At 42.1% G+C, this 27,114-nt stretch overlaps 1 long non-coding RNA gene across 1 annotated transcript in view; it reads left to right on the top strand.

The window, feature by feature from the left end:
• Positions 1-22,858, top strand: part of LOC123611874 (uncharacterized) — a 175,663-nt gene extending 152,805 nt beyond the window's left edge. The window contains exon 3 of the long non-coding RNA XR_006718963.2: positions 22,406-22,858. This is a non-coding gene — a long non-coding RNA (uncharacterized LOC123611874). The remainder of the gene's footprint in view (positions 1-22,405) is intronic.
• The last annotated feature ends 4,256 nt before the right edge of the window (positions 22,859-27,114 follow it).

Raw genomic sequence — 27,114 nt, 5'->3', positions numbered from 1 at the left:
CCCACTTACACTGCCTCTGACTTGGTTTTCCTCTTAAATATTAGTTGTTATTATTACTTTGGAAATAGGAACAAGTAACAGGTAAGGAGGCCTAATGATGAGAAAAGATTGTGATATAAACTGTAACCAGTGGAGGGACAATCACCACAGTCGTTAGAACTGCAGGTGGGCAGGTGTGAAGTGAGAAATCAGAGTCGTGAGGAGGGGATGGTGGTGAACTAGGGAGGTCTCTGCTTCTGGACAGACCAGAGCCCAGAGCGTCAGAAGGAATCCTCAGGATCCCAGCAAAGAAGCCTGGAGTGAGCCTGACCCTCAGGCCAGAGCGTCTGACCTCCGCGCTTCCCCTCCAGGCACTTCCGGCCCAGACAGGAAGTGGCCTCAGAGTTTGGGAAATCTGCGTCCACAGCGGGTGGCAGTGATGCGTCTGGAGCCGCTGAGATTAGACAGCAGGGCCCCGGATGCTGCTCTGAAAATTGCGAGAGAAGAGATATAGGTATTGTAGATTCTGAGCCCCCGGTTCCCCAAATTTCCAGAAGAATGTGCGGTTTATTTATCCCCTTAATCATTAAGTTCTGTGCAGGGGCAGTCCCGTCAACATTTATTGAAGCCTTGGTGTTCCTCACACGGTACAAACTAATGGTGTAAAGATAATTGAGACTTATTCCTGTCTTTCAGGATGCTTGCAGTCAAGTGGGAGAGACTGATGTGGAAAATACTAATTGTAGGATCTTAATTAGCGCCCCAAATTAAAGTGATATTTGACATTACAGTGGCAAAAGAAGAAATGATCAACTCTACATGTTGGATAGCTTAATATATAAACAACAAAAATTTAGGGAGGTGGTTGGGTAGTCAGGGAACAGAGATGGGATAGGGCCTTTCATCATAAAACTTTTTAGACTTTTTTTTTTGGCATTTAAAATCAGACTTTTTTAATATATAAAAACATAATAAGCCCCACAGCACTTGGACACTGACTGTCTTATTTTCATATACAGGTTGGGAATAATACATTTGCCATGCCAAAAAAAAAAAAAAAAAAAAAAAAAAAAAAGACATGCTGAGTTTATTGAGCAAACTAAAGAGAAAAGAAAGTTTCCTGGGGGCATTTTTTTAAACCACCTGGGATTGAGAGCCTGCCAAACACTAGAAAGCTGGATAAAATAAATATGCACTTAGAAGCTTCAAATTTTGTACCTCTTGATCAAAAATACTTTTTTAAAAATTTTGCTTTGTGTATATATTATTTATCCAAAAATTATTTACGTAATTTTAGAACTGGATGGGCAAATGATGTAAAAAATAGCTACTCCTTATTAAAGGCTGATCTCTGGGTTAAGTGATTCCTAGAACAGGAAGCATTAAAAGAGAGACTTGAGAATAAGAAGTGTTCCTGATGCTAATTGCAGAGGAGGAGCAGGGGATTTTGGGCAGACGTGCATGTCGGTGCACAGAGTGGGGCATGCCAGTCATTGTTTTGTCTGCAGGGATGAGTCAGGAAGCATCTGGCAGGGCTGTGGAGGGGGAAAGGAGTGAAGAATTTCTTACCATCAGCTGAGGTATGGGGGGAGTGGTCACCAAGTCTAGGGAAGGTACACCAGTCAGATAAATCCAAAATTAATTTACATGGCAGTCAATGCCAAGCTGGGCTGTTATCCCAAGGGAGGGCAGTCCTAAAGCAAGCTGGTTCCAAATCATTTCCAAAGCCAAGGGCAGTACAGTTCAGGGAAGTTCAACAGGAAGTGGACCAGAGTAACGCACAAGTAAGCAAACGCAGCCCTCATATCACACCTTCACTCTGTCCCTGCTGTTTAGGAGATGAACATCCTGTGGGAACAAGATCACAGCACATCAGTGAGGACTACTGGTTCAACATGACCAGAGAAGGTTCTAGACGGTGAGAGGTGGTGGCAGGGAGGGAGGAGCAGAGCCACATGATTCAAATTGCTTTTTGCTGTGAACAATAGGAGCCTGACAGATTTTCAGCAGGGGAGCCCCCCTGGTCAGATTTCTGCTTTAGAAACAAAGGGAAGGGCTCAAAATTCTGAAATTATGATATCAGAGCTGGAAGGGGTGTCAGTCTGCACTGAATCCTAGCCCTCTCCTTGTGTAATAAGCACTGTGGCAACATCATCATATCCTTTCTTTAAAAACAAAATAAAGCAAAACAATACAACCACAAAATCCTTCCTGTTACTTGACCCTGGGTCACTATCCTCTTTCTAACAGACACACCTTAACTATTGGCACCTCGGTTTCTTGAGTCTGTCCCTACAGCAAGTCTGAGTCTTTATGTTTAAAGATACCTTCTAGAATGGTACTCTAGTGTCCTATTTTTTTTTTCTTTTCCTTGGGACAAAGAAATGAATTAAATTAAGCCAGCAGAAGGCTTACGTCTTAGTTTTAGGCCGTAAGTGTACAGGGGCCCAATTTCTGTCTTTCAGCACTCAATCTAATATATTAAGCAGATAGTCATTAAGATTTTAAGTGTTATAACAGAATAACAGAAGTGTCTATTGATTCATGAATGCACCCATGCATCCATCCATTCATCCATCCATCCATCCATGAATCATTTATTGAGGTCCAGGGGCTAAGCTCACTTAGATCACTGAGCTTACATTCTAATGGGGAAGACAGAGACCATATCCAGGTTAACAGAGAAGAATCACTGCAGTTCATAATACAAAAAAAAAAAAAAAAAAAAAAAAAAAAAAAAGAGAAAGAAAGAAAGAAAAAATGAGATGAAGATGGGGAAGGAAGGAAGTTGCATTTTATGTAGAGTGGATTAGGAAATTCTGTCAGAGGACAGGAGAGATATATAAGAAGAATGATAAAGTTCCAGCCAGGTCACGATCTGGGGCAAAAGCTTCTAGGCAGAGAAGACTGTACAAATAAAGGTCCTGAGGTGTGAATGGTCTTGGGGTGTTCAAGGAACAAAAGGAGGGGAGTGTGGCTAGAGCTCTTGACTGGGGAGTAGGAAGAGTGATGTGAAAGGCTGGGGGTGGGGGCTGCCTGATAGCTACAGCCCAGGGGTCTCTACCTGGGAGTCACTGCCCCTCACAGAACAAGTGGTATGTGAGTTGGGACTTGGGGGATAAAAAAATGCACATGAATCTAGTGAATATCTTGATGTGGGAGTCCTGGAAGGCTCAGGTTGGAGGCAAGGAAGTTAATAATAAAGATAATATACTGAAGTGTATTTGTCCCTAATTGTCTTCCGGGCACAATGCTGGGTGCCTGATCCCATTCAAACCTTATCATCTCTTCATTGGGTGGGTCCTCTGATTATCTTTGTTTATGAAAGAGTAAAGAGGTCAGTGGTCAGGTTTGGGGCTTGTTGACTTTGAGGTGCCCATGGGCATTTAGGTGGAGCTGTAGAAATAAACTGGTGGAAACACACCTTGCTAGTCTCAAGAACTCTGTAAATGTTGAATGAAATTGGGGTGAAATATACATTTGGAAGGAAACCCTCCAGGGGTAGTACTTGAACTTGAGAGGGTAGATGAGTGTCTGTTTTGCAGCTTCCTGGGCACTGAGATGAGGTTGCTGAAATGCTAATTAAAATCTGCTTTACTTTCCAATAGGGACTTTTTATGATCACTGTGGTGACTGTATGTCCTTCCAGATCAATATGAGTCTCTGAATCTCATTTCTGTATTTAGGCAGAGGCTTTGTGCCTTTGTGAGTGGAGCCCACCTCCCACCAAAGATGTGACAAAGCTCGCTTGAGCTATAGTGTGGCCATGTGACCCAGACTTTGAGAACCAGGTGCACCTGCTCGAGCTTTGAAACAGGAGCTGGGTCGCACAGCATCTATTTTGGAGGTGTCATCCGACAGATTGGAAGTAGTGACCCAAGGCTGCAGGGACAGAGGTTCCAGGAAGGGTCCAATAACGGGTCGGGATCCTGGGGGTGCTAGCTGCACAACTGAACCCAGTAGTGTCTCTGTGGTCTATTCAAGTTCTCTCACTTTGGCTTAATTTTGTTTATATTTGATCTCTTCAAAAAACTGCCCAGTTCATTTACATAATCATATTTATTGTGTAGAATTGAACATCGTGCTCTCTTGTAAATTTTTAGTCTCCACTATGTCTGTGTTTATAAACTCTTTCTTCTTTTTTTTCTTTACATTCATAAAGGGACATATTTTATTAAATGACACTTAAAGATACATATCAAATATAACTTTATATGAAAAATTATGAAAAATATATGAATTTTGCTTAGATATAAGAAAGTGTGACATATGCACATTTTTCTCTGGTTGAACTTTAAAAAAATACTTTCTTATACATTCCTAGAAAATTCAGATTTTGTGTAGTGAGCTATGTTTGCTTTGTACTCAGAAAAAAGCAAGGTATTATCTGAAAAATAAACTGATATCACATAGCAACAAAAAGAACTTAAATTTATTCTGAACGTTGTATTTAGGCAGTTATTTTATGTAACTATAATAAGTCTCAGATACCCATCATCATACATCTTTACTAATTTCTTCAATGAAAAAATGTCTTTAAAGATGCCAGGTTCCCTACTACTTTGTAGAAAAATAACATTTATTTTATAAAATCTAAGAAATGTAGCTAAATTTCTCATAAAACGTTTGTATTTGTTGTGAATGTGTTAGTCAAATATTTCCCAAATGTGTCAGTGTTATTGATATTTTATAGAAGTGAAAAAATGCTCTTTTCTCCTTCAAAGCTGTAAAATAATTTTGTGGTCCTTTGATATATAATATAATATAATATAATATAATATAATATAATATAATATAATATAATATAATATATCTGTATATATTTCAGGGTATTATGATGAAATTCCTTCCATCAGAGCAATAAAAATCAATACTCAGATATGGTTATTACCCTTTCCTAGCTCTAGTGCTATTTGTGTTTGATCTCTTTTTTTCTTGGCCTGACTTAAAGAGGTCTGTCTGTTTTATTTTTATTTTTAAAAATAACCAGCTCTTTGCAAAGGGTTTTTAGGGCAATGAAATTATTCTGTATGATACTATAGTGGTGGCTACATGTCATTATGTGTTTGTCAAAGTCCATAGAATGTACAACATCAAGAGTGAATCCTAATGTAAACTATGGACTTTGGTTGATAATAATGTGCCCACGTTGGTTCATCGATTGTACCAAATATGCCACACTGATGAGGGATGTTGAGGGTAGGGGAGTATATATGTGTGAGTGGGGAGAGCTATGTGCGAACTCTTTATTTTCTGCTCAATTCTGTTGTGAACCTGAAATTGCTCTAAAAGAATAAAGTCTATTAAAAAAAATAACCAGCTCTTCATTTTACTTATCCATTAAGTACTTTTCCCCTTTATTTCTTTAATTTCTGAGTTTACTATTTTTCACATTTATTTGGTTTATTTTATTATTATTTTGACACATCCTTTTGTTTGGATGCTTCATTCAGTTATTTCACAATTTTTGCTTCTAAAAAGTAGTTAATTCTGAACTTTTCTGCTAGTTACTACCTTGACTAAATCCCATGGGTTTCTGTATGGGGTATCCTAAATGCAGTCCAATTTCAATTTTGTTTCCACATTTAGCTCCAGATTTATTTGAATGTCCAGGTGCTTAGAGTTGTTGACTCTTCTTTTGTTATTAATTTCTAGTTTTATTACATTGTGGTTTGAGAAAGAAGTTTGAAGGATTTTAGTTTTTAAAAATGTATTAAGATTTTTTTGTGGCTTAGAACATGCTCAGTTTTTGTCAGTGTTCCAGATATATACAGTGGAATATATATTATATGTTGAGATAATAGTAACACATACATATACACACATAAACACATTGTCAGGTGCATATATTTGTATATTTAGTCTGATGGTTAGCTGTATTAGTCGAGTTCTGGATTTATTTTAGTGCAAATTCATTGAGGCAGACTTGTTCATTTCATTCTCAGCTCTCTCCCAAATATCTAACAGGATCTGACTAGGAATTAAGTAAATATTTATTGAATGAATTAAAAAAATTTATATCCTGAGTTTTATTTCTATATGAAGCATCATTTTCAAAGTTGTACTAAACTCTTCTGTTTTGATCATGTAGTTTTGTTAAATTTGTCTTTATTTAAAATGTATTTTAGTAAGGTGTTCTTGAAGCTTTTGGGCACTTGAAGATTTGTGATATTGTATATCATTATTCATTTAAAAAGTACTTACTGAGTGCTTGTTATGTTCTGGGAACCATGCTAAACACTGGAAATACAATGGCAAATTAAAAAAAAAAAGTTTCCTGCATTTCATGATTCATACATGTATTGTTACGGAAACAAATAATAACAAAATAAATAAGTAAATGTTAGTTCAAAAGAATTCTGATTGGTGCTCTGAAAGAAACCAGGGAACACCTGTTAAAGACAGCAGGGATGGGATGGTCAGGAAGTCCTGCCGGTGATGGGGATGTTGAATTGGAGGCTAAAGGACAAGATGAGTGACCCCTCGAAAAGCTGGGGGGTTGGCCCTCCAGGCAGAAGGAACAGTACCTTCTACTACTATGATGTCACTTCCCTCTCATTTCATGTTTGGCTTGACTTCTGCATTAGCAATATTGATGCCTCAGTTTTCTTTTTGTTGGTACTTAACATGATACACGTATCTATCCATGCAGTCATACAATCTGTACAATTAGGTATCAGTGTTTTTATATCATTTTTAATGGTCTTATAAATAAGATAGGCATCTTGGATTCTTCCCTTCCCTTCACCCCATGTGTAAATTTTTGATTTGTTGTAGGGAAATTTAGTCCGTTCCCACTGGTAATAATCTCTGATAGATTTGGTCCCATTCCTGACATTTTTATAGATTTTTTTTTATATTAGCCTTTAGTTTTCAGTGTTGGTTGGCCTCTCTGTTGAGTTTTATATTGGGCCTTATTTATTTCTTGTCCTTGAACAGCTGTGTTAGAGAGCAGCCTTGTTTTTGTGTTAAGCCAAACGATTACTTTTGAATTTCTCTGAGCATGCTAACTGAAATCATTCCTCCTCCCAGCTTTGTTCAGATGTAATTAACAAAGAAAAATTGTATATATTTAAGGTATACAATGTATTTTGATGTATGAGTACATTGTGAAATCAAGCTAAATGAACACAATCAAGCTAAATTAACAGCTCTCACCTACATAGTTATCTTTTTTGAGAACAATTAAGATCCTACTGTCAAATTTCTAGTATATAATACAGTATTACTAACTATAGTCACCACACTGTATGTGAGATTCCTAGAACTTGTCCATCTTGCAGAACTGAAACTTTGTATGCTTTGACTAACATTTCTGAGCAGAGTCTGAGTCTGAGTTTCTGGTCCTCTGATGGGAATCTCTCCTGCTTCATGCTTTTAAACATTTGCTATTATTTTCATCTTTTTTTCAGTTATTTCAGTGGGATCTGGAGAGGGAAGTAACACGTGGCCTCTTTTGCCAATGGGGTCAGAAATCTGCATATAGACTTTACTGGGAGATAATATAGCAATAGTGATTCATATCTTTTCCCTTCGCAATTTGCTGACCACAACAGGAGGGCTAAGGCAGAGATTCCAGAGTCGGAATTAAAAAATCAATGAGGCTTAAAGAATGTAGATTTAAGAGTCTACTGGGTTGTAATTCATCAGTCACATGGGATGTCTCAGGATTCTGACTCAAATGAACTCATAAGAAAATTCTCTCTTTTCTGCTCGGCACCAAGTCAGTTCTGCCAACTCACAGTGGCATCTCCTCTGGACCAGTGTTTAACCTGGGATTGTGGGGCTGGGTGGGGGACAGTTGCTTACCGGGGAGCTGTGGGGGAGCCCTGAGAATAGGGCTAATAGAGTCATACTCCCTAGTTCTGCAGTAATACCGCAGAGGGAGACGTGAATGGGGAAGTCATGACGGGGTCAGTATTGGTGACAAATGGCACAGAGGCAGGGAAGTGCAGGGTTCATTTGAAGAAAGAAGAGTCTCATGCAACTGGGATGTGAGGGGGTGTTGGGGGACACTGTTCAGCAAAGCTGAGTGGTGGATCCAGGTATTTAAGAGTCTTACTTGCTGAAATAGTTGGATTGTATTTAACAGGCAGTGGAGAACCACGTAAAGCTCTCAGGAGGGCTGCAGCACGATTAGAGAGGTGGATTAGGTGCCAGTGTGTGCCATGGGGGACAGACGCTGGTTATTTGGGGCAAATCTAGGAGTGCACCTCAGGGCAAGGTCGGTGTGGGCAATGTGGCACTACTCAAGCAAGCTGACTGGCAGGAGGGATCCTGTGAGCTGTCACGGGTCTCAGCAGGAGAGCAGAGCACGTGGGACCCTTTCTCAGAGCTGGGCTTAGGCTGGGAGAGCACTGCAGGGCAAGATGGGCTCTAGCCTGGAGGAGCCTGGTCAGAATCCCAGCAGAAGGAGCGCATCTGTGCTCATGAGGACATGGGCTGGACGAGAGGAGAAGCAGGGTGACGCACTGTGTGGGAGAGTCAGGGACACCGCTGGCAGGGAGCGTCACAGCTCTGGGGCCACGGTGATTCAGGACCCAGCATGATGTCGATCGCTGAGTTCTCTGTCTGAGGTCATGGGGAGAGTTAACCAGGATGGGGAAGAGAGGAGGCAGGGCATGCTTAGGAGAAAGAAAGTTGGAAGGATGTGGAATTTGAGGTGCCTGGGGATCCCACATTAGGTATGTCCAGTAGGTGAGTGGGAACATCCACTTACGCACTGGAAATGGGGCTCTGGAGCCTTGAAGAGGAGTCTGGAATTGGGTCCTTGCCTGAGTGATGATTATGGTGGTGATGGGAATCTGTGAGATTGTTCAGGCTGAAGCAAAGAAAACAAACCAAGGTTGAGGTGAAGACAGGAAGGATCTAATACATACTTGAAGTATGTCTCTATCTATAAAGGGCATTTTATTTCATGTACAATGAGAATTTCAGCATTTTATTAATAGTAGTGTTTAAAATAAATGAGTCAGAGGGAATCTCAGCTCAACATGAGAACTGCGGGATGGGCAAGCCTGGTTGCCTGCCTTTGTGAATTGCTTGCGGTACAATTGGGCCATTCACTCTGTTCCGGGCACACTGTGTGTTTCCTCCTTTCTGGATTAGACCTATTTACTAAGGAAAACAATCCATTTCTCAGGGCTTCAGTTTTATGTACTGTTGATCTATTACTATATTTCACTAATCTCTTTCCCACAGCCAATAGTTTTTACTGCCTGGAACGAAAAACAACCTACAGCATACCAAGGCACAAGTTAAAGAAAACCATCTATGCTTTCAGTGGGAGGAGGTGGGAATGAACAGTCCACCTACTTGCTTGGAAGGAAATGTGGCCTAAAAAGCTATTTGACTTTGTATTCACTTTTCAACTAGTTGTATTGGCCTTATGTTTTTCATTATACTGTAAATCTCTTTACCATATTGAAAACTGAGGAACACATTTCTTCTCCCTGGTTCCATGCATCTGAAGACCATAGATGGACAAGTGTACAAGTGCCAGTGGAAAATGACTTTTCTGGAGTATCAGATTTAGTCCTCAGAGACAAAGAGGACTCCATGTGTTGAGCAATAAATATGGATTCTGCTGTGTTTAATTAAGGTAATTTTCCTACTTAGCTCCATATGTGGAGATGAGATTCCATTTTATTGTGCCTGAAAGAACACGTCCTTCCAAATACATGTCACCAGCATGGAATGTGACCACAGATCAGCCCATGATGATACCCTGTTTCCTAGAGAGAGAGGTTCTAGCCCCGTCTTCTGCTCATGTGCAGTTTTCCATTGCATGACTGTGATTTGTAAGATGACAGAGTCCAACCATATAGATGCCAGATAGCAAAGGGAGGGCAGGGAAGGGCACGGAGTTGAGCCATTTGAGGGAATGGTTGCTAAATGATGTGTTTGTGCCATGTAGAGAATCAGTGAACAAAGACTTCGATCACCCAGGAAGACCAAGATTCCATGCTCCTGCCCTCTTTCACAAAGTAATTGATAAATGTTAGGAGGATCACCTTGAACCTCCATACCAGTCTCTGAAAAGAGTGTCTGAAAGCAGCCTTGTCATCACCAAGTACACATGGCAAATCCTAGGACAAAAGGGAGCTGACAGCCACTTTGGATATGGCTGAATTCCCTCCACAGGTTTCATGTTACAAGGTAACCCAGTCTCTACTTGACTATGTCCAGAAAAAGGAAATGCAACCTCTCAAAAGGAATCCCATTCCCCTTCTGGAGAACTGAGGCTGTTAAAGCGTCTTGCTTATATTACTGTGACAAATTCCTTTGCTCCGAGTCTTTCTCTCTTTTGTTCTAGTTCATTCTCTTAGAGAAACATGGAGCAAACAGAATATTCCTTGCTAAGGCCAGCTAGCAGACCCCAGGCATCCAAAGTAATAACACGTGTCCTTGTCCTCAAGAACATCATGACTGAGTGGAGAGAGGGAGAAAACCACAAACTCCCCAAGGTTAGGGTCACCTCTTATTCATCTGTATTTTTAGTGACAGGTATAAAGCTGGTACAAAGCAGGTACTCCTCTAGATAGTATTGAAAGATTTGATGCACACAATAACTACATTACTTTTCTCCAATTATTATGCTCCACCTCAAACTCTGGGACTTTCTGTGTCACCTTTCTGTGGAGCTGTAGCTCCTGCTTCCTGCTTTTCCACTTGGCTGACAACATCCATGCTTTCTAAGGCATTAGTGCTCTACCCCGATTGGCCATGTCTACACATGCGTTTGTGTAGTGTCTGCCTAAGGACTACATCCCCCTCCCTAACCAAGGAGCATGTGAATGCAGGAGCATCTTTACAACGCATCCCGCTGCTCTATAGTTAGTGATTTTTGGATGCTCCCTCTACACTGCTAGGGGAAGTAAGTGGTGGTCTCTGCTCTGTGACAACAATTCAGTCTGCTAAGAAGATAACATAGATATACAAGGACTCCCAGGACAAAGGGGTGACAGAGGAGTGGTGCAAACTGGCCTTGGAGTGGCAGGAAGAGTAATATGCAATGTTAGCATGCTGTCCAAGGGTCCTTGACATGGCCGGAGGAACTTCACACCAGGAGGGGAGGTGGTAAGACCACTGGTACGTAGCCTTACTAAGCAGCATGTATCAGAGACTCATTACTATGTCAAGAAATGTTCAAGCTCCTCTTGGGGAATTCATTCATTCATTCAGTTGCCAACAGAAACTCCACAGTGTGCACTGTTTTAGATGGGGGAGCAGTGCCCCAGTGCCTGACGGCCTAGATGCCTGCTTTCTAATCGGGTGGGACTGAGCATAGCAAAACACACAAATTAAATAATTGTGGTGAGACTTCGAAGATCACAAAGTAACATTTTATGGTAGGCAAGACAGCCGGTTGGGGAAAGCTTCATGAAGAGGTGACTTCAGAGCTGAGACTGAATGACAACAAGGGGACCAGCACAGTCCAAGGCTATAAGCAGGAGTGGTGAGCTGGCCATGATGCTGGACTCCCAGGGGAAAGTGCACCAAGGAGGAGAGGAAGAACAGGAGTCTGTAGACTCTCTACATTGGTGCCCTTTTCCTGTCATTGAGGAGTCCAGTGGCATTCTTTATTGGTTAGCACCTGGCTAGGATGGCCAGACTTAGCCAATAAAAATATAGGGCACCCTAGAATGGCCATCACTGGAAAGTCTACAAATGATAGATGCTAGAGAGGGTGTGGAGAAAGGGGAATCCTCCTACACTGTTCGCTGGAATGTTAATTGGTGCAGCCACTGTGGAGGACAGTATGGAGGTTCCTTAAAAAGCTGGGCATTTATCCAGAGAAAAATAAAATTCAAAAAGACACATACACTCCAATGTTCACAGCAGTACTATATACAATAGCCAAGACATGGAAACAAACCAAATGTCCATCAACAGATGACCAGATAAAGAAGATGTGGTACATATATACAGTGGAACACTACTCAGCCATAAAAAACTAATAAAATAATGCCATTTGCAGCAATATGGATGGACCTGAAGACTGTCATTCAAAGTGAAGTGGGTCAGAAAGAGAAAGAAAAATGCCATAGGGCATGATGTATATGAAGAATCTAAAAAAAAATAGCAATAATGATAAGGATATAAATGAACTAATTATTATTTTGATTTCTTGAGTATGTGTAAGCACATTTGACTGTCTTTTATGATTGGATTACTGCATTCTGTTGTTTCTTATTTTGTAGTTGGCTTTATTCCTTTGATAACTATGTAAGTTTAAAAAACTAAAGATCTAATCTGTTCTTAGAAACAATAATTAATACATATATGAAAACCCAAAAAAATGTGCAGTATACTGTTTATATGCATTTACATGCAATATAATGTGTATGTGCAGTCGAACTGTAATAATTCTATATAATAAAACTGGAAAAAATATAGGGCACCCCATTAAATTTGAATTTAGATAAACAAAAAATAATTATTTAGTATATGCATGTCCCACACAAAAGGAAATATTAAAATTCTCTGTTGCGGAAGCAAATACAGAAATGGATAGAAGAAAGGAGAGAGAGAAGTCACAGACATCATTCCTAGACAGAGGGAGGTGGCAAGGTAGAAAACCTCTAGGTTGACTGCCCTCCCATCAGCCTCGCAGAGACCAGTCTATCCCGTGGCCAGCGATGAACCCAGCCCAAACTGTGGACAGGTGGTTGAGTGGCTGAGAGTGTGGTTGACCAAGTCCCGTCCTTCCACCTTTTAGGACTCACTACAGAAGTGAACAGTGGGGGATCCCTGCCCTCACTCTGGACCAGTATGGCCAGGGGCAGTGTATCAGAACAGCCCTGCAGAGCCAGGGCCCTGGGACCAACGTGAGCTTCATACCCACTGGGATGCCTTGGGCAAGTTATTGAACTGAGGGTAGCAATCCCTTGATCTATTTAAAGCAGATAAGAGAAGGCTAAAATTCCCTAAGGCTATTGTGAGGATTAAATGAATTAATATAGCGAAAGGCAATCAGTTAAATTCCTGGCCCACTGTAACTATTTTTTTTAAAATACATATTTCTAAAACAATATAGTATGTGTTACTGCTTCTTTAGGTCAGACTATATTGCAGATGACTTAAGACCAGGCAGCAAATTTGAGGTGGAGCCACGGTTATCAAAAAGGCTGCCCAGACCACAAAGCTAATTTATCTCAATCCTAGCAGCAGCAAATTCCTGTTATTGTAATGAATCACAGCACAAAGGCACACAGATGCAGGGGGCTGGGCTGTGCAGCCTGGGTAACGAAAAGCAGATACTTGTAATGTCCTAACGATGTGTGTAGCAACCGAACCTGTAGCCTGGTTACACAAAACAGGCTGTAATGAAATCCAGCTTCTTTATGGAATATTTTCCCTAAATGATAAGGTATTGCATATGGCTCTTTCTCCTTGTGTAGCAGTTCCTTCCAAAGCAAACATTTTAAAGATTTTAACTGAAGTTGGAAAACTGAAACTGGCCTCAGTAGAAGAATGTCAAAGCCATCTACTAGACAGTCACTGCTCCGCAATCTAAAACACGCAGAGCTGTATGGCTCAAAATAATTTAATCGTAAAATACTGTTTCCTGGATCTGAAGAGAAACATTTTTACTTGGCCACTGGCGCTTTCTGGAGAAAGGCACTATATATCTGCAGCGTGGTAATAGTAATTTTGAATTTCAAAGAGAAAAAAAACAAAGCAGGGATTTTGGAAAACAAACTTTGAAAGGATCATCATTTCAATTCTTTGCAGATGATTTTGAAGGTTATGGTTTAAAAAGCTGGGCCAGAAAATGAGAAACATGGCAATCAGTTTGAAGGAAAAGAATCAAATTTTGCTGTTTGGCTTTTATTTTGAACATACTTAATAAGGACTTTTCTGTACCATGAGAGCAAAACCCCAAAGCACCAATGTTGTTGGGGAGAGTCAGAGTCAAATCAGGCAGCACATTAAAGTTCAGTGTTCAGTGATGAGGACCACATTTCTGAGAAGTTTCTCAGGAAAGAATCTTTATATAGATTTTTTTTTAGTTGAAGTATAGTCAGTTGCAATGTGTCAATTTCTGGTGTATAGCACAATGTCCCAGTCATATATATATGTATACATATATACACACACACACACACACACACATATATTAGTTTTCATATTCTTTTTCATTAAAGATTATTTCAAGATATTGAAAATAGCACCTTGTGTTATATAGAAGAAATTTGTTTTTTTTAATCTGTTTTAATATAGCACCCTGTGTTATATAGAAGAAATTTGTTTTTTTAATCTGTTTTAATATATAGTAGTTTATATTTGCAAATCTTGAACTCCTAAATTTATCCCTTCCCACCTGCTAACCATAAGATTGTATACTACATGTGTGAGTCTGTTTCTGTTCTGTAGATGAGTTCATTAGTGTTTTCTTTTTTCTTTTTTTAGTTTCCACATATAAGTGATATCATATGGCATTTTTCTTTCTCTTTCTAGCTTACTTCACTTAGAATGACATTTTCCAGGTCCATCCATGTTGCTGCAAATGGCATTATTTTATTATATTTTTTACGGCTGATTAGTATTCCATTGTATAAGTATACCACTTCTTCTTTATCCAGTCATCTGTTGATGGACATTTAGGTTGCTTCCATGACTTGGCTATTGTATATAGTGCTGCTATGAACATTGGGGTGCAAGAGTCTTTTTGAAGTAGGGTTCCTTCTGGTTAGATGCCCAGGAGCGGGATTCCTGCATCATATGATAAGTCTATTCCTAGTCTTTTGAGGAATATCCATACTGTTTTCCACAGTGGCTGCACCAAATTGCATTCCCACCAGCAGTGTAGGAGGGTTCTCTTTTCTCCACAGCCACTCCAGCATTTGTAATTTGTGGACTTTTGAATGATGGCCATTCTGGCTGGTGTGAGGTGATACCTCATTGTAGTTTTGATTTGCATTTCTCTGATAATTAGTGATATTGAGCATTTTTTCATGTGCTTTTTGATCATTTGTATCTCTTCCTTGGAGAATTGCTTGTTTAGGTCTTCTGCCCATTTTTGGATTAGGGTTTTTTTTTTTTGTAGATTTTTAAATATATGTATATATAATATATATTCTTACATATATATAATATGTATGTATAATATTCCAGTTAGTTCTGGAAAATAGATTCTGATACTGCTCCATTCATTGGATATAAGTTTGATCTTACTTTACTGTTAATTGACGGCTAATTTTAAAGCTTTTTTGGGGTATAAAATGATGCTCAGTGAGCATGCAGGGTTTTAAACATGATATATTCTCATATTTAAAAAATAGTTTATGCCATATACATGCCTGTGTTTTAGTAGTTGTCTACTTAAATGAAAATTTTTAGCTTTTAGTTATGGATTCACACATACATTAATAAATCAATTTGTTCATGAACCATTAATGAGCATTTTTTAAATGGGCCTCTGAGTTGAAAATTAAAAAAAAACTTTATTAGGTGTTTATTATTAAGTATTAGGTATTTATTATTAGGTATTAGGTATTTATTAACCTGAAGAAGGATAACCCAGGTAAACAAATGGAACCAAGACTTGAACTGCAGTCCTGTGCCTCCCTCACCTCTCCTCCCTCTCCTCCTTACCCTCTCCTCCCCTGCCCGCCTTCCCCTCTCCTCCCCCCTCCCCTCCCCGCCCTCCCCTTTCTTTCCCTCCCCACTACATTCCCTCAGCTTCCACACCTGCCCTGAGAGCAGCTTCCTGATAGATGCTCAGTCACTCATCCAGGACATTCCATTAGATGCACCTCACTTGCATGCTTGTGGAAAAATTCCACACAATCTTGAGGCAATTTTATATGATTTTCAGCAGACATTTTACATGATGTTTCCCTAATTACTGTTTTCATAAAACAGTGTGTGTTTAGACCTCCAGTTTTGGCCTCATTACTCTAATCTGGCTTGTGCCTGGTTAAATAGCTTATTCAGTAGATGTGGACTGAGAATTATTTCTGTATTTTGACTACTTGTATAGAGCTTTGAGATTTTTCAAAGTGGTTTCATATAGATAATCCTGTTTCACCTTGGCAACAGTTATGTGAGCTTTGACTTGTCAATGTCCTTATTTATAACAAGGAAAAACTGAGGAATGGAGAAATTGAATAGTATAAGATCCAACAGCTCTCCCTCTGATCCCATTCATTTGGCTGTCACATCGGTCCAGTGATTCTCAGCCCAGGCTGCCCATGAGGATCACCTGGAGTTTTAGAGATCCCAGTGCCCAGGCTGCACACCAGTCCAAATAGATCAGAATTTCTCGGGGGAGGAGGAATCAGAATCAGTAATTGTTAGACTTCCCCAGTGATCCCACTGTGTAGTCCAGACTGAGAACCAGATCTCTGGATCAAGCACCTCCTTTCCCTAAATATTTGTTGATTAGTTAATACATCCCAATATTACCGTCTGTGCCAAACTAGGAATATATCCTGAGAAGCAGGGCTCAGAACTGCATCCCAGATTTTATTGACAAGATGTTCTCTCTAGCTGTTACCTTTGACTTGCCTTTTAGTGCCAGATTTTCTAAGTGTCATTCTAAGAAAAGGAGGATGGGGTGGAAGCAGGAATCCCTCTTCTCATCAGAAAAATCAACACCCGTTTTTCCTCTCCTGGTGATGAATCACTGCCTCATGTTTCTGGAAATATTGCAGCATTCCATTCAGATTTGAGTTCGGATAAGCCAAAGTGCTTCCTCAAAATTCACCACTGGGAACAGCTCACAGACTCACTCACTCTGTTTACTTCCTCTCTTCCTTAATCTAGTTCACACATGTCTGATTGGTTTTATCAGATGGGACACTTTGTTGTTCTGTCCATGGACCCACTTCTCCAGGGACCAGAAGCTTTAGGTTTGCAGGCTGTGGTTTCCATGGAGGTGTGGGGCTGAACTTCTTTCCATGGTAGCTGGCCTTGGACTGCACTCAGAAGAGCCCTGGCGCTCTAGAACGGGAGACTTGGGCAACTCCCTCTCACACAGACCCACTCTCCTTGGGGCAAATGCAAGAGAAACCAACTGGGCAGTGTGCCCTCAGTGCATGGTAAATTTCCGTCTTACAGCTGTTAATCCAGGAGGCCAATCCTGTAGCAATCTAAAGCTCGAGAAAATCAGTCTTCTGGAGAAGTCCAAGGATACAACTTAGGGGATTTAGTAGGTAGAGCTGCTAAATTGGGTCTGGGATCATACAGAGGAGCATCTTCCATTCAGATCTAGATCTGGAATATTGACCAGTGGTAGGTATGTTTTCTAAACCTGTCCTAGTGTGTTAACCAAACAGAACAGAGTAAGATTCTGAGACTCAAGAGGTGACATGACTAAAGAAAACTATGCTTATTTTTATATATTTGTATTTTTATATATTTATTTTATTTTAAAATTTTCTTTTATATAATTTATTGTTGTGCACAAAATGATATCCAGTGGATAAGCCCAAGTTTAGAATAGGTGACATATATATTAGCAAAAATAAACATTTTATCTCCTAGATCCATTCCAGTTTCTCAGCAGCTATGAACTTCAGTGCAGACTTTCAGCCCATGGGATAAAGAGCAAACCAAGCCATAAGAGTAGGGCCAGCACCAGGGTTCAAGCCTTCTGGGCATCGCTGGAGGTTCTGAGTCATGCACTAATAATTTTCATATGGTGCTCGACAATACTATACCTAAAACAGCAGACAAGATAACCTCTCTCCGATTTTTGCTTTTGATGAATAAATATCTACAAGAGAAATTGCCGGGCAGAAGGCATTAATGCAGCTTTTGCTACATATAAATAGGAAGTGTGAGCCTCTTTCCAGGCCCTCCAGCAGTGAAGAGGAAGGAGAGTCTTCCTGAGCTTATCCACAAGGGGACTATGGGATATTCTTTAATGTGTTAATTTTGTCAGTAATTTGTAGACCTTGGTGTGCTTTTAAAATATGCACTGATTTTATCACAAGTGAACCTGTGCTCCTGTTTTTCTCTTACACAGATTGACCATCTCTGCTCCCTTCTTTCCTTTTTTCCTCAAACTTTCTGCTCATATCTTTGGCCCATTTGGTTGGAGTATTTTATTTTTTTCTTACAGACTTATAAGAAATTCTTAATTTAATGATAATGCTAAGTTTTTTCTGACATGTACTTTACAAATATTTTTCCAGTTTATCACATGCACTTAAGTGTTTGACCAATAATTTTTTTTGGGGGGGAGGAAGATAATTAGGTTAATTAATTAATTAAAAATTTGTGTCTGTGTGCATGTGGGATGTAATTAGGTTCATTTATTTATTTATTTTAATGGCAGTACTGGGTACTGAACCGAGGACCTCATGCATGCTAAGCACACACTACCACTGAACTATACCCTCTCCTCCAATAACTTAAAACATATTTTAAAAAATTTTACATGGTTTTATCTCTTAATTATTTTTCTTTTTTTCTTTTGGTTTCTGTGGTACATTCCTGGGTGTCCCTCTCTATGTTGAAAACTCTTGGTTTTTTTTCAAAGTTGGTAATTTTAGCTCCTGTAATGGGAAGGTTTTTCAAAGGAAAATCTTGACCATTTTTACATGGAGCCTGGTATTGTTTTTGGATAAAACATTCTATTCCTTTACGTCATCACTTCTTTTCAGATTTAACTTTATTGTGGAAAATATTAAACATACACAGAAGCAGAACAAATAGTATAATGAAACCTGATTTATTCATCTCTCAGCTTTAATAATGATCAGCTCAGGCATTCTTCATCTGCCCCTTACTCTTTTCTTCCCCCTTTGAGACAAATTCTAGATATCCTATCATTTCACCCATAAATACTTCAGTTTATCTCTCTAACACAAAATGTTTTTTAAGAACAAAGTCACTGTATCATTTTTACACCAAATACAATAATCATTAAGGTAGTCACATAAAATTTGCATCAAACTATCTTTTTTCAGCTACTTTGCTGGATTCATGGTCAAGACAAAGTCCCCACCTATCACTTCACTGATGTGTCTTTCGGGTCTCTTTTAATTTGTAATGGTTCTCTGTCCCTTTTTCATGCATATTTGTTGAAGAAACTGGGGCATGAGTCATTGTCCTACAGAGTGTATTATGTCCTGGATTTAACTACTACCCTCGTGTTGAACAAGTTTTTATCCTCTATGCTTCCTGCAAATTGGTGGTTATAGCCAAGGCGCAATTAAATTCAGGATTTTTTTTTTTGCAAGCATACTTTATATGAATTGGGAGTTGTAGATTTGCAGATGCTAGCTATTACATATAAAATAGATAAACACCAAGGTCCTACCGTATAGCACAGGGAATTATATTCAATATCTTGTAGTCACCTATGATGAAAAAGAATATGAAAAGGAGTATAAGTAAAGAATACTTTATGTGAATGATATGCACTTTCTATTGCATCATATTGGGAGCCAATAACGTGTGTTCATGTCACTTTTATGTTATTAAGATTGATTGGTGAGTTTAGGTGTTGTGGACCTAGGAATCACCAATTGTTTGCGTTTCTATTGATAACTTGCTCCAGAATTCAGGGGCAATAGGTTGGAGACAGAAACACCTGGGTTCAAGTATTGGTTCTGCCAGTTACTTGTCCTGCTTGGGCTAAGTTGCCCAGCCTCTCAGACTTTTCAAGGCTTACTCAGCTCTGAGAAGCAGATAATTTGTTTTGTGTGTGGGATGTTCTTGGAACGGGGTGAGTTCTTTGTGCAGGGCCTTGGCATGGTGTGAAAGATTATTAGCAGTGACTGACTGCCATTGATTTAAACAGATAGAATTAGTTTAGATGATGTTAAAGGTCTTTCCAAATCTGAGGTTCTAGGATGAATGATCAGGCAGCTTCTATAGTTGGGTTACTCATGTGTTCAGAGAAAAGCTGTGGGCAGAAGGCTCTCATCCATCTGTAGTAGCTCAATAGAGATGACAATTCTGCCAGATTTGGGTCCTGTGGGCAGAGTTGAGAGGTCTATAAATCTGCATTTTCTTTTCAAGTCTTGGTTTGTAACAGCTCACCAAATGTGTCACCAAGATGAAGATAGATTGTAATGATTACATTTTGGTAATTCACTAAAATTTACTGAAATTAATGCTCAGTCATGTTATAGGCCAGACTCCATCTGGCTTCAATCAGTGGCAGACAAAGCTCCATGCCTGGATAGAAGGATTGAGTCTGTGTCTATGCAGGAAAGGCTGTGTGCAGATCCACAGCTGAACAATTACCTGGCAGACAATGCTGTAGTGGATGGTGTAGTCCTTGTAAGGCAGGTAACTCCATAGCTGCCATTCGTTCACAAATATTGTGAACACCTTTTATGTGCCAGGCACTGTTCTAGGTGCTTAGGATAGATTACTGAGCAAGACCAAGGTCCCTGTCCTCCCGGTGCTGAAGCATATTGACATTGGGAGATGTGTAGCCAACAAATAAGATATAATCTATAAATTATAGAGCAAGTCAGAAAGTGATATGAATCATGGCAAAAAAAAAAAAAAAAAAAAAAAAGGTGTAGAGTGGACTAAGGGGATTTGGAATGCCCTGGGAAGGATGTGATTGAAGTTTTGGGTGGGATGGTCAGGGCAGGTAAGACAATGACAGCGTCTTCAGACTCCATACACTCAGTAAACTATTTGCTTGGCACTGATCTTGGTCCCGAGTTAAATTGCCATGCTCAGAAGGTCCACTGTGCCCTGACATTGCTGCCCTGGATGCCCAAATCATGGGGCTGCCCCTTCCTCTGCTATCTGCTCTCTGCCTTCTAGGTAGTCCTGGACCCTCTCACCCTCTTAGGCTTGTCTTCAGGCCATGATTTCAGCTTCAGCTCTTCTGGAGCTCACGGTACTTCATTTATTCCCTTAAAGGCACCTTCTCCTTCTCCCCCAGCCCTATAGGAACTAAGAGGCCTCTTGGCCCCATCACTTTGCCAGGACAATATTGCTCCCCAGAGAAGACTTTGCACTGAGAAGTTTTGGGCATTTCTGGAGGAACACTATGTCATCATCACTACCATTGTCATCACCACCATCATTATCACCATCCCCACCACTATCATCATCTCTACCACCATCATCATCACCGTTACCATCATCACCAACTTCTCATCCCCAAGAGTCTGATGGAGAGTGTCACGCGTAAGCCACACATGGACTTGGTTGACAAACTCTCCTGAGCCTGGCTTGGTGGGTGGGCTGACCAAGTCTTTTGTTTCACACAGGAAGACAGCTTTGTGCAGGCCCTTGTTTAACCTGGTTTTCCCTCTTTAGACAGAGAATTTTCACCAGATGAATCATGCCTAACACGCTTGCTGGAGCCAGAGATGTTTGGCTTCCCAAGCTGTTTACTACAGCAGAGACTTTGTCTCATAAGTGTTCTTAGGAAGTGACAACAGACAGAAAATTATAATTGTTTTTGCCTAAAAAAAAACCTGGAGACCTGGAAATGAGCCAGTTCTGGGCAGAAGGGAGTTCCTATCTGCTGGCCTATTCAATGTCATGCAGAACAACAACTTCGGAGTTGCCCTGGTGACATGCCCTCTATGCAGTGAGGTGAAGCACTTCCACCTGCGTTATCTGGGTGGCCCTAATCACGGCCCCAGCAGGTGGCTGTTGTCACTTACTGCCTTCACAGGTGTAGCCCTCAGACTCAAAGCCGTGCACAGTAAGGAGAAGGCTTGGGAGTTGTTCCCTCATCTCCCCATTTGAAAATCCGGCTCATTCTGAGCTAGGCTGGTATTTTTCTGCTTGTTCTCTGTATTTCCTTCATGTCATGTGGTTTGATGGACCTGCACTTATTTTTAACATTTCACCCTTGAGCAATGGAGACCCTAAGAACACTTAATGATGTTACCTGGAATTTACTTTCACCCAACAACTTGGAGTCAGAGAGGACTGAAAAGCTCATTCCCTCTACGCTGCCTCCCCCAACCCTGTCTCCCTCAACCCCGGTGTACAAAGGTGGAGAGTGAGGCCAGGAGGGCTGAGGAGGGTTCCCCTGCAAGGCCTGGCTGCTGGCAAGCCCTTGACCCTGGGCCAGCTCCTCACCTGCACCGTCTTGCCCGTCCATCCTTGCTCTGATGACCAGCTGCCTGTGGCATTCTCTGGTCATCCAAGGAGAGAGCTCACTGCTCATACATGAGGCAGTGCTCAGTATGTATTATGTCTGATGGAATCAAATGGAACAGGTCTGTGCCACAGCTGTGCCAGGTGGGCCCCCGCTCCCTCCCTCGGCTGACTTCCTCCCATTGCCTCCTGGGTTTGAGATGGGAGGGGGCACTGAGGGACTTGGGGAGGGAGGAGAGTGTGGTGGGTAGGGCCTGGGTTTGGGTTCTTACAGCCCGAGTGTGGGTCAGGTCATTTAACTCAGATGCTAACTTCCTGTGCTCTTTGCTTTGATTTTGCACCTTGAACATGGCTCCATTGGTCTCTTTTCTTTTTGTGATACTAGAGATGATCTCTGGTACATCATGGAGTGACTGCTCAGCATGCCCTCCCGCCCAGCATGAGAGCAGGTCCTGACATACCATCTTGAGCCCCGGGGCCCTTCAGAGGTCTCCACAGCAGATCACTGCATGCATGCAGCTGCAGCCCAGCCTGGGGAAACAGCCACGGGGGAGTTGAGGAGACCAGGAAGAACCTGGGGCCCAGAGAACACGTCCCGGTGTGCAAGAATGCTGCAAAGAAACACTGTCCTGTGACAGCTGACCCTGTTTTTAATCCCCAGTGATGTGTCTGGAGAAACTGGATATATTTGTTACTTTGAGAGACAGACGATGTCTCATCACTTAATTAGCATCTCGGCTAGCTAGTGTGATCATTTACTTTTTTCCACAAATTTCTTGGCAATTTCTATTTCTTCATACCCAAGTCTTCTCTATTAAAAACACACTGCAGAACAAAACAGTTGTAAAAATTTCCTTCTTTGAATTCCACAAATAAGACAGGTGCATATGCCCTTCCTCAGACTCGACCGAACCCTCAAGCTGTTCTCTCCCTGCGCTCTCTCAGCACGATTCTCCTTCAGATGGTCTGGGACTAGCTGCTGCTGGCTCTGACTTCCCTATTCTGTCTCCAGCCCCTTCCATCCAGCTCCTGCTCCTACCAGCGTGTGGAAACTATGCCCTCCACACCCAGAGGATCTTAAGCCTCACCCTGCAGCCTGACCCTTGCGTCCCAGACTGCTGGCCAGGCTGTTTGTCCTTCTGCGGGGACACTCCTGGGCCTCATCTGTCTCCCTCTCCTAATGGCCCCTTGACGTCCAAGTCCCTCTCTCCCCAGGTTCCACCTTCTTCATTCCTGGCTGGTGACCCCACACCTACTTGTCATTACTTCTCCCGAGTGCCAGTTCTGCACATCACAGTGACTGGTGAACATCTCCCTGTGATGTTCTCTTGGGATCCAAGATGACAGCAGCCAGCTGCAGTGTTCAGCACAGAATTCCCAGTCGTCCAGCCCCTGACGTGGGAAGCGGGGAGAGTGCTTCTCCTTCCTGTCAGTCTCCTAGGTGTTTGTGCCTTCACCTCGACCCATGTAGCCTGTTTAAGCCTCTCTTTTCCAACTCTGTGTGGTCATCCCTTAATTCAGTCACCATCAGCTCCATGACCACGACTTGATCAGTGGTCCATGCCCCACGGCCCCTGCTTCCTCATTCTGGACCTCCTTACTTCTTATAAAACTGCATCATTACCCAGCTCTTGGAATATCTAGCTATGTTTTCCCCACATTTCAAGCTACCTAAATATAACCAAGATCCTCCCTAAACATATTTCCAATTCTATTTCCCACATTTTCAGAAGCTTTCGCTTTTCCCCGCTGACTCCCATTTTTAATTTTGCATGCATTCAAATGTCTCTATCTTCTCTCATATACTGACATTTTAGCATTAGAAGTTTTTTTTTTTTTTATTACTGAAGTCTAATCAGTTTACAATGATGCATCAATCTCTGGTGTACAGCATAATGTTTCAGTCATACATATACATATATATATTTCTTTTCATATTCTTTTTCATTATAGGTTACTATAGGATACTGAATATAGTTCCCTGTGCTCTGCAGAAGAAACTTGTCGTTCTGACTTTTTAGCATTGTCAGCATTATTTCTCAGTACAGCTTGTGAAATATTAAAACAATTTTTAAAAATTTCTCAGTAGCTTTTGACACTGTTCACTGTTCACTGTTTACTCCCTAACATGTTCTCCTTCCTTGGTCTCTGGGTCACCACTCTCTCCTGGTTTCCTTTTTATCTCTCTAGGCATGTGTTTTGCAAGCTCGTTGTCCTGCGTAGGTAAATAAGGCATTCCACCAGGCTCAGTCCTGGGCCCTCACTCAGGACCACGCTTCAGTGAGCTCCTGTGGGCAGCTGACATGGGCATGGAAGTCTTCTAGAACTTTCTTCTCAGCTCCAGGCACATATCCAACTGCCTTTTGAAGCTTCTATGTAGATGGCACCTCAGTCTTGACATAATAAAAACAGAATCCGAATATTGAGCCCCAAGTCACTCCTTGTTCCTGTGTCCCTCCTGCTAGGAAATCACCAGGGTGACACTGTCCTCTCAACTACCCAAATGTAGACCACCCCCTGCAGATTCTGTCTGCCAGGTGTTCTCAGACACATCCACCTTCATCCACAGCCAGCACCTGAGCCTGAGCTGCAGCATCTTCCTCCTGCATCACTGAAATAGTCTCGGATCCTTTTCTGCATCTGCTCTGTTCCTTGCAATCTGTTTCCTACAACTGCATCTGGACAGTGTGATCTTTTTCAAAGCCTCATGCTGCATCCTTGCTTAAACCCTTTGGTGGATCTTCATTCTTTTTTTCTTTTCTTTTCTTAATTTTTTTCAGAACAAAGAGCAGAGCCCTTAACTGGACCCAGTGCTCTCTCTAGCTGGGTCCCTGCTTCTCTTTCGAGGAGGCTCTCACACCCCTGTGCTCTTGGCCCAACCAGCCCTCTTTCTGGGCTTCCATGTGTTACTTTGCCTCCCTCAGCTTCCCTGCTCTTTGGCCTGTTCACACTCACTTGTCCTCCAGATCTCAGCCCAAGTGTGGTTCCTTAGAGAAGCTTTGCCTGAGTCTTGGAGCAGCAGGAGCTACAGCTTAATGGTGCACTGAGTCATCTTCCCGCACCTCCTGTAGCTGCTGCATAATGTTTATTTGCGTGATGACTGGTAAATGGACGTCTTCTCTGTGTTGTGGGAATTATGCCTCTTTCTCTTCAATAATGAGTCAAGAGGATAAAATTTTCTTTCTCCAGCCCAGCTTTGGACCACCGTTTAGTGGTCCTCTGCACAAGCCACCGTGACTTTGATAAACATCCTTCATGGATGAAGAAAGTGAGGCTCAATGACTTGAGGAGCATCGCAAATTCAGTAGAAAATCTGGAGGCTTCGAGTCCCAAACCAGCAGGGATACCAAGCCTTTAGGTGCTTGCAGTGTCCTAATTTGGCTACAGTTTGCTGTATGAGCAAAGCCCAGGAGAACAAAAGGCGAGACCGGGGTGAGGGTGACTCATCTGTCAGGCAGCCCCTCATTGTGCCTGTTTCACCCGGAGGAAGCGATGCACGAACACCGTTATCCTTCAGAGCGACTTCAGCGCCGTCTGGAATGGGAGTGGGGTTCCTGCATTTGTAGTGAGCAAGTTCCTGGCTCCTTTCTACCCTGCCCATCACCTTTTGTCTGTCCCTGTGGCTTCCTTATTTTCCAGTCCCTCGGCCTGTGGTAGACCCACCTACATCTGTCATCTGTCTCTGCCTGCACTGCTGTGTCCTGTTCTGCTCTGCGGTCCTTCTGCAGCCTCGCCTGGCCCCAGATCCCTGCTCCCTGTGGGAATTCCTCCCCTGACCCATCAGGGGCTCACCTCTGGAGGCAATTACTGCATCGACCATGAAAATATATAAGGAGATTTGAAAAGCTATCATATTACATCCTTCTTATTTTACCAGCAATAAATCCAACCCTTTGCTCTCAAGTGGACACTCAACTCTATAAATCAGGAGTCTGTTTCTGAGGAGGAAGATGTCATAGTCCCCAAGATTCCCTACAACTTGCTCATATTTCAAGTGCTGCACCAGCATTGGCCTAAGAAGCCAGGGGCTTCCAGAATAAAAGGAAGTTTTGCTCCAAGAGCTGAATCCACGCACTTCAGGCTTCTTCCTCCCACCCTGCCCGGTCAGCTTCTCTTGGATTTCTGTCTGGCACTCTGGCTCTGGTCAGCCGGCCACAGGCCATCCCTGGATTCTGCTGTTGCTGTATACTTGTGTCTCCAAGCATCTTTCCTTGGACCACCTGTGCCCATGGGCCGGGCAGGGCTTGTGAAAATGCCCAGGCAGAGTCTCTGGGGTAGGGGCTTTGAAATCTGCATTTTCATCTCTTCCAGGTGCTCAGTGAGGTTGTAAACAGCCATTCTATGTGTTCAGTTTTGGGGATCTGAGCTCCAGTTCCGAAAACCTGGCCTTCACTTTCTCCTTATTTCTAACTCCATCCCTGTAGGTGCTGACCCAGACCTCTCTAGAAAATAGTCCTCAAGGCGGCCAGAGAGTAGCTTTTCCTTCCCCATCCTGAACATCACCCACCAGCCCTGATGGCGCTGGGCTCCTGGCTGCAGAGGACCCCAGGAAGATGAGGATGGCCCTGCCAACATCCCCTTGGTGGCTTGGAGTTGGCAGGAGAGAAACTTTCTAGGGCAGTTCATGAATGTACACAGCCAAACAGAGAAATAAATGTTGTCTGCAGGGTGGCTTAAGTCCTGAAGATCCAAGACAGGAACTGCATGCAGGCAGAGTAAAGCTGCAGGGGAAGGGGCAGAGGCAGGAGTCCGGCAGCCGGGAGGAGAGGCGGGCTGAGGGCGGCAGCACAGCAGTGGGCAGGGCAGGCAGGCAAGTGAGGTCTGCGCAGAGGGTGGGCCCTGACATGGAGTCCAGGTTGAGCACCTGGGCAGGGCCGGCTCCTCAGGGTCCTGTGCCTGTCTGGACAGAGTAGCCTGGACCATACTTGTCCCCTCCAACTGCCTCCGTCCTGGGGTTCAGGTTGGAGTCAGGCATTAGCACCTCTCAGGTGTTGGTAGGGCCTGCCAGCTGGATTGCCGACACCACATCCGTCCTGCTCTCAGTTCACTCCGTCAGGGAAATCGCAGCAGAGAAAGATGCTTTTAAGCAAGCCA

Source organism: Camelus bactrianus, chromosome 11 (assembly GCF_048773025.1).
Source record: "Camelus bactrianus isolate YW-2024 breed Bactrian camel chromosome 11, ASM4877302v1, whole genome shotgun sequence".
In the NCBI taxonomy this organism is placed as follows: domain Eukaryota; kingdom Metazoa; phylum Chordata; class Mammalia; order Artiodactyla; family Camelidae; genus Camelus; species Camelus bactrianus.
This window is presented reverse-complemented; position numbering and strand designations above follow the sequence as displayed.